This window comes from Rhynchophorus ferrugineus, unplaced genomic scaffold (assembly GCF_030347505.1).
Source record: "Rhynchophorus ferrugineus isolate W39M unplaced genomic scaffold, kcgeb_rfMv2 rfM5, whole genome shotgun sequence".
Lineage (NCBI taxonomy): Eukaryota > Metazoa > Arthropoda > Insecta > Coleoptera > Curculionidae > Rhynchophorus > Rhynchophorus ferrugineus.
In genome coordinates, this window is record NW_027472584.1 from 4,386,781 (window position 1) to 4,401,738 (window position 14,958).

Consider the following 14,958-nt stretch of genomic DNA (forward strand, 5'->3'; position numbering starts at 1 on the left):
TCAAAATATGTCAAAAAACTTAATAAAAATAATAGTTATGTAGGTATTAAATATTTCTTAAACCTTTCAACTGGATGGACAATTTGAATTTGATGAAAATAATTTACCTATAATATTAGTAACACTAATGTATATTGAAGGAAGTACAAAATACATAAGGACCAATATGCTTGAAAATTGGTTAAGATAATTAAAAGTATATTTAGGTAGATATGGTTTGATTTGATTTCTCAGCCTGTTCCATCAGCTTCGTTTCAGGTTGGATGAAAAAATAATGGCTTTGTCCATATTGAAATGCAATAGCAAAGGATAGAAGCTGTTATCAAAGATATTCTGCTTGCCTTCTAGAAGAACATTAATGCATATACTGAATAAGGTTAATTTTTGCTGTTGGAGTAGTAACCTCTAATTTTCGTCGTTAGTCCAGAAACTTGACCGTATAGACCGAACTGCAGATGTCATATTTGATGAAATGTACCTCAGTTTAGGTAGGTTGTTAATTTGATTGATTCTGAAATATAAAACAACAGAACCATCAATTGTTATATAATCTTATTTGAATATTTGTTTTAAATATTAGAGAGCAGATAATATCAGTGGATTACGTGTTTGGGTAGTGGAGATATCTCTGTGATTACGTCAATGTCTTTATGGTCAAGGGAAATTAATGTCATTGAAATGTTTCAATAAAATATGTTCAAATAGATTTATTTTTTTGATTTTCCAATAAAATTATATAAAAAAAAATCCGGCTCAAATTTTTGCAATTCCCGCTAAACATTTTTAAACATCCGGCCGTACCTAATTGTTATAGGGCGCATGCGTAAGCACCGTCAATTCCGAGCGTATCTTAGAACGATTTTTACACGGGATATGCGCTTCTAAGTCTCTATATTCTATGGCTCCAACCGCTTCTAAAAAGGCATATGGTTGGACACTCAAATTTTGCATCAGCAGGCATCATTTTTAAGTTTGCTGAATTAAGTGGTGTCGTGTTAAGGTTAAGAAATCTTCGTTTAGAATTGTATATATTTTCTGTACTACATTAATATTTGTAAGTAATGAATATAAAAATTGATTACAATGCACCCGTGTATTAAAAAAATGAGTGTACCTGGGTGTATATCTATTACTCAAATTACACATGGTTTTTCAAAGAATTATCCCGTTCTTCCAAAAATGGGTTGATCAAGTAAATAATAGTATATTATTTTAATTAACCACAATGCAAATTTCAAACATTGTTTTTATCAGGTACATGTATCATCTATCTAGTATATGCTTATTACATGTATATATTGTTTGTTTATAGACAGTCAACCTACTTTCTTTATTTGCTTCTTATTCTAAAAGTTATTGTCAGTTGTTCATTATATTTTTGGGTTAAACAATTAATATAATATTAACACGGAATTACTTTAATGTTTACCTTCAGTATAGCACAAGTAGAAGGTGGAATTCTAATAGATCCTATAATATTGATAGCACTAAATAAATACGAAAAAACGAGAAGGCGTTATATATGAATACTTTAATTATTTAATATATAAGTATTAATACTAATATAAGTAGTAATATACTATATTAATACTAATAAATATATAAGTATATAAGTATTATAATTTAAATATTAAGACCTCAATACGTCTTAATTTTTTTTTTCATTTACACTTATACAATTATATTTCTTTATTTTTACCTTTTATTTATATATTTTATATATTTGCATTATTTACATTTAAGTATATTTTCATTTATATTTGTATAGGATTTTATTTTAATAAATTAAATTTAAATATTAAATCTGGTTTTAATTTGGGTACTATTGGTCAGTAAATGTGACGTCATGAAGTAATCACGGGAAATGGAGGATCAATTAAAACAAAGTATTTTCCCCCCACAGGTTTCTACATAACCATTTTCAATTAACCAATGAAATGTCAGGTTCTCAGCACCACCAATGATTGGACCAAGGGAAACATTGCCTCAGAGTTTACCATTGAATTTATACCCCCCTGACACAAAGAAAAATGCACCTAAACTGTATCCTACCACTATCCATCTCCCATCTACCAAAATCCCTTTCCTCCTCATTTTTAATATAATAGTTTGGAGAGCATAATTGGCAACACCGCACGACGAAGTGACGTTCGAAGCGAGTTAATTATAGGTACTTCTCCCGTTCCCTTCTCACTTGGGGTTAATAGAACATAGGGATCGAAATATTTCTTAAAGCCCTGATTTTCAATTTCGATTTTATTTTTGTATTATTTTCGATTATAAAAATCGATTGTTTCAGTTTTAATCGATTCTGAATAGAAATATTAACATATTTTAAAGTTAATGAAATTATTTATTAAAACGCAATAATATGAACGAATGATTCAAATTTATTCAATAAAGCAGAAAAATAGTAAAGAACAATAATATTTTTTATTTATGAAGAACATATCAAGCATAGTACAATTCACTTAAATTAATTTAAGTTTAAACAAATTTCGTAAAATAAGTTTTAAATGATTAAATAAATAAATTATTAAAAAAATTGATTAAATGATGGTAGAAAAAATTACTTGTACAAAACCAAGTATTACATTATGTAATAAAATTACTGACATCCAAATATGAATAAAGTAAAAGACAAGGATAAAAGTATAGATTTGAAGGTTATAAATATAAATATATATATATATATATATATATATATATATATATATATATATATATATATATATATATTTACTTGTTTAGGTTGTTACACTAATATTATTTCACCTTCACTGTCTTTCTTACTTCTTGTTCTAGTGCAATTATGAATAGGAGAAGTGCCTTTTGTATGCTTTCTTGGCATATTTAATTAAAATGGTCGTATTATTATTATATTTCTATTGCTATCCACTTTGTTAACACTGGACATTAGATCCCTTGTTTACTTATTACGCTAAGCGCAATATTAATAGATATATTGAGAAGAAATAATATTTATCATAAATAAATATCCTCGAGGAAATCCTCTGGTTGAAACAATTGCCACAAAACACAAGAGAAGTGATTGTAACAAGGGATGAAGATCTTGAGACATTAAGAGAATTAGCAGACAGAATCCAAGAAACCAACGAAATATCAACAATCCAGACCATAGAGGAACAAGCATCGCCATCAAATGAAATACATCAAATCTCCCAATTCACGGCACAAGTGAAAAAGCTAACGGAAAGGCCTAACAATCAAATACATAGGCAAGCATATAGCAGGAGACCAAATGACCAACTAGATATTTGTTGGTATCATAAAACATACCATACAAATTGTCTAACTCGATCTGTTCTTATTTTTGTTGTAACACCAAATCTTGCAACCCAGTGCTCTATGAATTTGTATGCTACGGCTTCGATATCTTTAATATGCATTGCTTCAGCCCATCTAGAGAATCACTGTGAGGATAAACATGTAATTGTCGGATGGTGGTAAAGGTCCGACAATGTACATATGCATATGTTCGAATCTGTTATCTGGCATATATCTATTTGGTTATAAGGTGTTTTCTTACCTTAGATTTTTGGCAATGCATACATTCCTTTGTCCATTTGTTGATGTCTTTATTTATATTAACCAACACAAATATTGCGGTTATCAACCTTCTACTTCCTCGCTGTCCCGGGCGTGCTAAATATCTTGTCTTCCTTTTGTGCTTTTGCAATTGCTGTATAATCCTATGATTGTTCGATTTGATTTATGTTTGGCCTTGAAAGGAGATCTGCAACTATATTTTTTGAACATTCAATGTGTGTGATATCCGTTGTGAATTCCCCAATGAAACTGATATGTCTAATTTGTCTTGGACTCTGTTAGTCTGACTTTTGTTTGAAAGCGTATATCAATGGCTTGTGGTCTCTAAATACAGTAAATTGACTCCCTTCCAAAAAAGGTTGGAAATACTGGATGGTACTATATATGGCTAGAAGTTCTCTATCATATATGCTGTAATTTTTTTCAGTCTGAGACAATTTTCTTGAAAATAAGGCTATGGGTTGAAATTTCTCATTTGATTAGATTTGTTGCAAAACTCTCCCCATAGCTTTGTCGGATGCATCAACGTTTAGGAGAGAGTAGATACAGCCAACTGTCTTTTCATTTTGTCAAATGCCCCATGCATATGATCATCCCATTAATTTTTTTATAATTAAGAGTTATTATTTGCTAAGGCATTTATTAATGGAAGCATAATGTTAGCTGCTTTAGGTATCCATCTTCGATAGAAGTTGACCATTCCTAAAAACAATTGCATCTCTTGGACTGTTCGAGGTTTTGAGATATTTTCTATGGCTTTTACATTTTCAGGTAGTGGTGAAATTCCATAGATGTTGATTTTTGTCATCATAGATGTTGATCTCAGTCTCTGGTGAAATAATGTTTAAACATGTCACTGCTGTATTTTTTATTATATACACCTCACTACACAACACAACACAATATCAGATGGTTTGATTCCTTTGAGTCTGTGTCCTATTCTGATGGTAGCCAAAAGCTGCCATATTTCAATATTCTCATGAGAATGGAATCTTTCCTCATGCCCCTTTGAAATTCTCTTGATTTCTTGACTGACTGTGGGTATCCGAAGGCCTCGATATAGGTAATCAGTCCTCTCAGGACTTTGTTCTGAAAAATTTGCATCTTATTTATGTTACTCTTTGCAGAAGATCCCCATAATTGAACTCCGTATGTCCATATAGTTTCAATATTTGCTTGTATAATAGCAATTTATTATGTACTGTTAATTGTAATTTTGATCCAATTAGCCAGTATATTTTCCTATATTTCAATTCCAGTTATTTTCTTTTCATCTTTACATGTTCCTTTCATCGAAGTTTTGCGTCAAGTTTCATTCCAAAATATTTAGCGTTGCTGCTATATGGAATGGTATTATATAATGTTATTGGTGCTTGTACGGCCTGCTTATAGGTGAACTGCATATCTACAGATTTACTTTCATTAATTATTATTTTCCACGATTGTGACCAATTATTTATATTGTCACTTGCCTGTTGTAATTTTTGTGAGGCTTCTTCACTATTATCTCCGACAGCTATAATCGCAGTATCATCAGCAAATGTAGCCACCGTAATATTCTCCAATTGTGGTATATCACAAGTGTAGAGTATAAAAGCATTGGTCTCAGTACACTTCCTGGTGGTACACCTGCTTTAGCTTCTTTTATTGTAGAGTAAGCCCCTTCTTGTTTGACTCTAAACATACGGGTTGTAATGTATGATTTTAATAGTTCAGTGTGATCTTTTGGTAGCATTTTCTGTAGTTTATGGACAAGGCCTTCATGCCAAACCTTATTGAAAACTTGTGCTACATCTAAGAATATAGCTGAGCATACTTTTTTACTTTCGAAGGCTTTTTCAATAACATCTGTTATTCCGTGGACCTGGTCAATTCTTGAGTGATTGTTAATAAACCCAAACTGGTGTGTTGGTATTAGGTTTTTCTCTCAATAATCGGTTTTATTCTTTACAGCAGGAGTTTTTCAAAAACCTTAGATATTACTGGCAGCAGTGATATAGGCCTATAGGATCTTATTTCGTTTGGTGACGCCCCAGGTTTTGGTTAGACATGTTTTAACCTAAATGCTGTGTTGATCAAGTTGGTGAGTTTTATAATTCCCTTCCTTGGTAGTTTTTGCAGTAATTCTCCTGTTATTAAATCGTAGCCTGGTGATTTCCTGGGGTTAATATCAGTTTGAATAACTTTAGTTAGCTCTTTTGGCGTGAATAATTCAATCATGGAATTTTTAGCTTCTATGTCCGGCAAATTATGTTCAATATTAGTTTCGTTTGGTTTGAAAATTTTGTCTAGATATTCAACAAGTGCTTCTGCTTTTTGGGGATTGTCACGTGCCCAATTATCACATAGGTCTCTTATAAGTGATCACCTTAGATATTTTGTGGCTTTCTAGGGTGAGTAATCAGTTTCTTTATCAACTGTTAAATTTCGTTCAAATTTTAAATTTGGAAATTTGGCAATGATTTTACTAAACGGATCGTCCTTTCCATTATGCTGACTACACATGTTTCCTGGCTGTTCTGTTTCAATTAGTGAAAGTCAGGTACCTGACATATACTTGTATTTCATAATAGGATAATATTTCATAATAGTCTGCTCCCAATATAGGATCCATGACATCAGATATTACAAAAACCCAGACCAAATTCTAATCACAATTTAATTGTGCCACAAGTTGCGATTTTCGAGCCGTTAGCAGAAAAGAGGTTATAATTGGGGTTATATGCCCCCTGTACTTGCTTCTTGGTGCAATACTTGAGTTCCGCTCCTGTATCGATTAAAAACTTTATGCTTTGGTTTCTGTCGATAATGTTCAGACGGCGCTGTGTATTGGGAACCCTGTACGTCGCATTTACTGACGCCCCCTTGTGTTTCCTGAGTACCTACAGGGCGGAACACATTTCCTGGCTTTTTGCTGGTATGTTTTATGATACCAACAAATATCTAGTTGGTCATTTGGTCTCCTGCTATATGCTTGCCTATGTATTTGATTGTTAGGCCTTTCCGTCAGCTTTTTCACTTGTTCCGTGAATTGGGAGATTTGATGTATTTCATTTGATGGCGATGCTTGTTCCTCTATGGTCTGGATTATTGATATTTCGTTGGTTTCTTGGATTCTGTCTGCTAATTCTCCTAATGTCTCAAGATCTTCATCCCTTGTTACAATCACTTCTCTTGTGTTTTGTGGCAATTGTTCCAACCAGAGGATTTCCTCGAGGATATTTATTTATGATAAATATTATTTCTTCTCAATATATCTATTAATATAGCGCTTAGTGTAATAAGTAAACAAGGGATCTAATGTCCAGTGTTAACAAAGTGGATAGCAATAGAAATATAATAATAATACGACCATTTTAATTAAATATGCCAAGAAAGCATACAAAAGGCACTTCTCCTATTCATAATTGCACTAGAACAAGAAGTAAGAAAGACAGTGAAGGTGAAATAATATTAGTGTAACAACCTAAACAAGTAAATATATATTCATATATATATATATATATATATATATATATATATATATATATATATATATATATATAGTAAACAGATATATTGAGAAGAAATAATATTTATCATAAATAAATATCCTCGAGGAAATCCTCTGGTTGAAACAATTGCCACAAAACACAAGAGAAGTGATTGTAACAAGGGATGAAGATCTTGAGACATTAGGAGAATTAGCAGACAGAATCCAAGAAACCAACGAAATATCAATAATCCAGACCATAGAGGAACAAGCATCGCCATCAAATGAAATACATCAAATCTCCCAATTCACGGAACAAGTGAAAAAGCTAACGGAAAGGCCTAACAATCAAATACATAGGCAAGCATATAGCAGGAGACCAAATGACCAACTAGATATTTGTTGGCATCATAAAACATACCAGCAAAAAGGTAGGAAAAGTGTTCCGCCCTGTAGGTACTCAGGAAACACAAGGGGGCGTCAGTAAATGCGACGTACAGGGTTCCCAATACACAGCGCCGTCTGAACATTATCGACAGAAACCAAAGCATAAAGTTTTTAATCGATACAGGAGCGGAACTCAAGTATTGCACCAAGAAGCAAGTACAGGGGGCATATAACCCCAATTATAACCTCTTTTCTGCTAACGGCTCGAAAATCGCAACTTGTGGCACAATTAAATTGTGATTAGAATTTGGTCTGGGTTTTTGTAATATCTGATGTCATGGATCCTATATTGGGAGCAGACTATTATGAAATATTATCCTATTATGAAATACAAGTATATGTCAGGTACCTGACTTTCACTAATTGAAACAGAACAGCCAGGAAACATGTGTAGTCAGCATAATGGAAAGGACGATCCGTTTAGTAAAATCATTGCCAAATTTCCAAATTTAAAATTTGAACGAAATTTAACAGTTGATAAAGAAACTGATTACTCACCCTAGAAAGCCACAAAATATCTAAGGTGATCATTTATAAGAGACCTATGTGATAATTGGGCACGTGACAATCCCCAAAAAGCAGAAGCACTTGTTGAATATCTAGACAAAATTTTCAAACCAAACGAAACTAATATTGAACATAATTTGCCGGACATAGAAGCTAAAAATTCCATGATTGAATTATTCACGCCAAAAGAGCTAACTAAAGTTATTCAAACTGATATTAACCCCAGGAAATCACCAGGCTACGATTTAATAACAGGAGAATTACTGCAAAAACTACCAAGGAAGGGAATTATAAAACTCACCAACTTGATCAACACAGCATTTAGGTTAAAACATGTCTAACCAAAACCTGGGGCGTCACCAAACGAAATAAGATCCTATAGGCCTATATCACTGCTGCCAGTAATATCTAAGGTTTTTGAAAAACTCCTGCTGTAAAGAATAAAACCGATTATTGAGAGAAAAACCTAATACCAACACACCAGTTTGGGTTTATTAACAATCACTCAAAAATTGACCAGGTCCACGGAATAACAGATGTTATTGAAAAAGCCTTCGAAAGTAAAAAAGTATGCTCAGCTATATTCTTAGATGTAGCACAAGTTTTCAATAAGGTTTGGCATGAAGGCCTTGTCCATAAACTACAGAAAATGCTACCAAAAGATCACACTGAACTATTAAAATCATACATTACAACCCGTATGTTTAGAGTCAAACAAGAAGGGGCTTACTCTACAATAAAAGAAGCTAAAGCAGGTGTACCACCAGGAAGTGTACTGAGACCAATGCTTTTATACTCTACACTTGTGATATACCACAATTGGAGAATATTACGGTGGCTACATTTGCTGATGATACTGCGATTATAGCTGTCGGAGATAATAGTGAAGAAGCCTCACAAAAATTACAACAGGCAAGTGACAATATAAATAATTGGTCACAATCGTGGAAAATAATAATTAATGAAAGTAAATCTGTAGATATGCAGTTCACCTATAAGCAGGCCGTACAAGCACCAATAACATTATATAATACCATTCCATATAGCAGCAACGCTAAATATTTTGGAATGAAACTTGACGCAAAACTTCGATGAAAGGAACATGTAAAGATGAAAAGAAAATAACTGGAATTGAAATATAGGAAAATATACTGGCTAATTGGAACAAAATTACAATTAACAGTACATAATAAATTGCTATTATATAAGCAAATATTGAAACTATATGGACATACGGAGTTCAATTATGGGGATCTTCTGCAAAGAGTAACATAAATAAGATGCAAATTTTCAGAACAAAGTCCTGAGAGGACTGATTACCTATATCGAGGCCTTCGGATACCCACAGTCAGTCAAGAAATCAAGAGAATTTCAAAGGGGCATGAGGAAAGATTCCATTCTCATGAGAATATTGAAATATGGCAGCTTTTGGCTACCATCAGAATAGGACACAGACTCAAAGGAATCAAACCATCTGATATTGTGTTGTGTTGTGTAGTAAGGTGTATATAATAAAAAATACAGCAGTGACATGTTTAAACATTATTTCACCAGAGACTGAGATCAACATCTATGATGACAAAAATCAACATCTATGGAATTTCACCACTACCTGAAAATGTAAAAGCCATAGAAAATATCTCAAAACCTCGAACAGTCCAAGAGATGCAATTGTTTTTAGGAATGGTCAACTTCTATCGAAGATGGATACCTAAAGCAGCTAACATTATGCTTCCATTAATAAATGCCTTAGCAAATAATAACTCCTAATTATAAAAAAATTAATGGGATGATCATATGCATGGGGCATTTGACAAAATGAAAAGACAGTTGGCTGTATCGACTCTCTCCTAAACGTTGATGCATCCGACAAAGCTATGGGGAGAGTTTTGCAACAAATCTAATCAAATGAGAAATTTCAACCCATAGCCTTATTTTCAAGAAAATTGTCTCAGACTGAAAAAAATTACAGCATATATGATAGAGAACTTCTAGCCATATATAGTACCATCCAGTATTTCCAACCTTTTTTGGAAGGGAGTCAATTTACTGTATTTAGAGACCACAAGCCATTGATATACGCTTTCAAACAAAAGTCAGACTAACAGAGTCCAAGACAAATTAGACATATCAGTTTCATTGGGGAATTCACAACGGATATCACACACATTGAATGTTCAAAAAATATAGTTGCAGATCTCCTTTCAAGGCCAAACATAAATCAAATCGAACAATCATAGGATTATACAGCAATTGCAAAAGCACAAAAGGAAGACAAGATATTTAGCACGCCCGGGACAGCGAGGAAGTAGAAGGTTGATAACCGCAATATTTGTGTTGGTTAATATAAATAAAGACATCAACAAATGGACAAAGGAATGTATGCATTGCCAAAAATCTAAGGTAAGAAAACACCTTATAACCAAATAGATATATGCCAGATAACAGATTCGAACATATGCATATGTACATTGTCGGACCTTTACCACCATCCGACAATTACATGTTTATCCTCACAGTGATTCTCTAGATGGGCTGAAGCAATGCATATTAAAGATATCGAAGCCGTAGCATACAAATTCATAGAGCACTGGGTTGCAAGATTTGGTGTTACAACAAAAATAAGAACAGATCGAGTTAGACAATTTGAATTACATTTATTCAGACAGCTCGCGAACGGTCTAGGAATTGATTATCTACGAACTATACGGTATCACCCACAAAGTAATGGAATAGTTGAACGATTCCATTGGACATTAAAGAACGCACTGGTAGCTACAAACTTTTGAGTATTTGTTGTGTTTTCAAGGAGGAAATACAGTGTACCGAGCAGGAGCAAATGTGTGGCATTGCATTGAAGCTACCGGGGGAGGCGTTAACAAACAAAATTATATTGTCGATAACAGGAAGATAATAATTAAGATTATTGATAAATGTAATTAAAATGATGTAATAATTGAAAGAATTCAAACATCTGACAGGAGCCACATTTTAAATGAAAAGCAGGTCGGACTGGATGAATCTAGCAGCTAAATTAATCGTTTCACAAGATTCATTTGACATTTAAGTATCACTGTAAGGTACTTAGAACAAACAATAGATATTACATTAGTAGATATAGAAGATCAAGTGGATCAATAATCAAGCGTATTATAAATTAAAAAAATTAGTCAATTATAAAAGCTATTGACAAAAATTTTATTGTCCATAGCAGCCAGATAATTTTTTTTATTAATCTCTTGGAAAATCAACAATCTGCTCGTAGGCAATAAGTATTATTGTTTGATATCCGTTATATAATATAACCATCCTTACATGTAGAAGATCACTTCGGTAAGTGATCTGCTGTTCCATTTATAATCTAAATCTTATTCTTGATACTATTCTAACTTATTTTAAAGTCTATCCTAACTTATTCTAACGACTATTCTAACTTGTTCTAGAAAATATTAAATTTCATTCTATGTGTCTATTAACCAGTTCGTATGGTAGTTGCGGCTGGTAGGCGTTTGAGCCTACGCATTTCACTGTCATCACGCACATTTAACTGTTTGGGGAGTGCATTAGGATGCACTAATAGTCTTTCAGAGTACTTCGCACTAGCATTTCGAATCACACTCGTTATGGGTTCTATGTGGATATCGCGTTGAATCAGTTTGTTGGACGCGTAATATGCGGCATCGACGATGACTCGCAACACTTTATTCTGGAACCTCTGGAGGATATCTATGTTAGATTTGCTAGTACTACCCCATAGTTTAATACCATAGTTCCAAATGGGCCTAAGTATTGATTTATACAGCAAAACCTTGTTATCTAATGATAATTTAGATTTACGCCCTATTAGCCAATACATTTGGTTTAGGTTAAGCCCAAGCTGTTTGCGTTTTGTTACCATATGTTTTTTCCTAGTCAGACGTCGATCAAAATTCCCAGATATTTAGCGCTGTCTGCTTGCGGAAGTTCATGATTATTCAGTTTTACTGAGGGACATGTTCTTCTGCAAACGGTGAATGTCATATGGGTAGATTTTGTCTCATTTGCTTTGATACGCCACGTTTTCAACCACAATTCGACATTGTTAAGATGAAGTTGGTGGTTTTTTTTTGTGGCGGATATTGGATCTTCGTGTGATGATAAAATCGCTGTATCGTCAGCATATGTTGCAACAGTGGTGTTTCGTGAGGTCGGTAGTTCAGCTTTATACATAAGATATAATAATGAGCCGAGAACACTGCCCTGCGGAACACCCGAATATATGGGCTGTACGTCAATGTATTCGTCACCCTGTTTGACAATATAATGTCTATCTGAGAGATACGATTTCAGCAATTGAAAGTGCGTACGGGGCAAAAGCTTTTTCAATTTAACGTGCAGTCCAGTGTGCCACACCTTATCGAAGGCCTGACAAATATCGAGAAATGCAGCAGAGCAGTATTTTTTATCGTTTAAGTTTTTGTTAATTTGGTTTACTAATCTCTGTATTTGTTCTATTGTTCCGTGTTTATTACGGAAGCCAAATGATGGTCTGGAATTTCTCTCCTCTGCGATTAATTTTAATCTCTTAATGTACAGTTTTTCGAAAAGCTTTGAGATGACAAGTAACAGGCTTCTAGGACGATAAGTGGAGGCGTCTTCTGATTTTTCCCCGGTTTAAGAATCATAATGATTTGAGCCACCAAGTGCTAGGAAAATAATTTAGTCTTAGCATGGCATTAAATATGAATATTAGTAATTTGATGCACTTTCCTGAGAACTCTTTCAAGATTCTTCTAAAAATTAGGTCAAAATCGGGAGCTTTTTTATGATTGATTTCTTTAAGTATTCTTTGTTTTACTTCCTTTACATTAAATTTCTTATGTGGCAGATCCATTTGAAATGGAGTGTTAAGAAAGTCAATTATGTTATTTTCTTCTGTTGTGGATATTTCATATGGGTACGGATTAAATACGGGTTTTAAGTGTTTAGAGAAAACTTCCGCTTTATCTTTATCATTCCTAGCCCAGGTATTGTTGTCAATTTTAATGGGTAGATTATGTTGTTGAGGTTTTTTAATCCTTTTTGTTACTTTCCTCAGAGAATATTCCGTTGCATCAGTTGGCGTTAAATTCTCATAACAGTGTCTTATGTTTTCACGGATAATTATTGATGTTCCTTCATGTGCTTTATCATCTGGGTATCTTGTGTGATACATCTTGTATTTCGGAATCCGTAAATAATTTCCATCCGTGAAATGTGTTTCGGATACCATCATAATATCAATATTTTGTTCATATAAAAACATTTTAAGCTCCCTGGCATGTTGCTGGAGTCCATTAACATTCGAGACGGCTATTTTGTATTTGCTGTAGTCGCTATCAGTCATTAGGCTAGCTTGGTAACGACGACGATGAGTACATTCTTCATTGTACTCATTTGTTCCATAAATTTTCCCATCATTTCCTCTAATTTACTAATGGTGCTTATAGGTTCAGTGGTAATTGGCGTTGTCTGCGTATTATGTTGGGTCTGACTGTTGGTTACTGCGTGTGCCTGAGATGAGATATGAGGATGTTGTATTGGTGCTTTAGGCAAGTTAGATGGTATGGGCTGTTTTAGTGGCTGTAAGTTTCTTTTTTCTCTCAGTGCTGGATACAGTTTTTGTTACAACGCTTTATGGACTAGGCATCCCCTATAATTTGCAGGATGGTCACCGTCACAGTTGACGCATTTTACTTTGTCGTTACGTGTTTTGCGTGTGCAATTATTGGTCGCATGCTCTCATGTGCATTTCACGCATCTACACAACTTGCGACAGTATGTTTTGATATGCCCATATGCTTGGCATCTGGCGCGTTGTAGAATGATTCTTTTTGTGTTTGGTGGCTCACATTTAATGACATTGTGGTCCAAATACTTAATCTCTTAAACATGTTTATTATTTTCTTTTGGCTTCAAATCAATATAAAACATTGGCAGTGGCTGCTTTTTGGATGAGATGTATATTTACAACTTCGTGACCTTGTTTAGCTAGGGCTGTTTTAATTCTGTTTGTATCCGTTGCGTGATGTAGTCCCTTTATGACGAATTTGAAAGTTTTTTCGGATATTGGTCCAAAAGTATGACATTACGTGTTTCTACTGTCCAACTCTTTCATTAAAATTTTGAAATGTTCAGGGTCAAACACTTGAATCATCATTGGTTCAGATCCGCTGGTTTTTATTGTATGATGATTTGATATTGTCTTGAGTAAGTCATGCAGATGTTTAACAACACCTACCTTATATACTGTTATTGGTGGTGGTCTGGGAATTGCTTTGGGTTGGTTCTCTTTGTTGTTTTGGTTTTCTTCTGTCTCTTCTGACAGGACACTCAAACTGTTGTATGTCAGGAGGGGTTTTTGAAGCCAATAGTCGCTGATTTTCGTCTGTTTTCGGACTAATTGTTCATCGGGACTTCTTAAGCGTTGTTTGTTTGTAACCGTGTTCCATTCTTGCATTTGGAGGTTTATAGTTATTGGTAGTAGATTGTTGTTTCGAATAGCGAATGATTCAATTAATGAATCGACAGAGAGATGTTGTGGATTAGCCATTACGTATTGAAATTAACAATACAGATCACTGAATAGTTATTAAATGTTTAATTTAAATTTTTTATACGCGCGTCATATTTTGCTCGCTCGATTTACCGTTCCGAAAATAACAAAGAAAATTCCCAGAATACAATCTTGCTTATAAAAATTTAATTTTAAATTTCGCCTTCAATAGTGCACGTTTTAAATCACGTTCTCACCCTACAATGGATGAGACTAGTATTACACTTTTTATGACCAGCACTTTTATGACACCAACAGTAAGACAGATGTTTTTTTTACAACAGAGCGTTCTGAAAGGTACGTCTGCACTCCGCGTTGGTTTGAACAGAACTGTTTTAGACCATATTTAACACTGATAAATGTAATTAAAATGATGTAGTTACTGAAG

At 33.7% G+C, this 14,958-nt stretch overlaps 2 long non-coding RNA genes across 2 annotated transcripts in view; both read right to left on the reverse strand.

The window, feature by feature from the left end:
• Positions 1–14,958, reverse strand: part of LOC143197562 (uncharacterized) — a 150,193-nt gene that overhangs the window by 104,894 nt on the left and 30,341 nt on the right. The window lies entirely within an intron of this gene.
• LOC143197559 (uncharacterized) overlaps positions 1–14,958 on the reverse strand; it is a 150,092-nt gene that overhangs the window by 99,144 nt on the left and 35,990 nt on the right. The window lies entirely within an intron of this gene.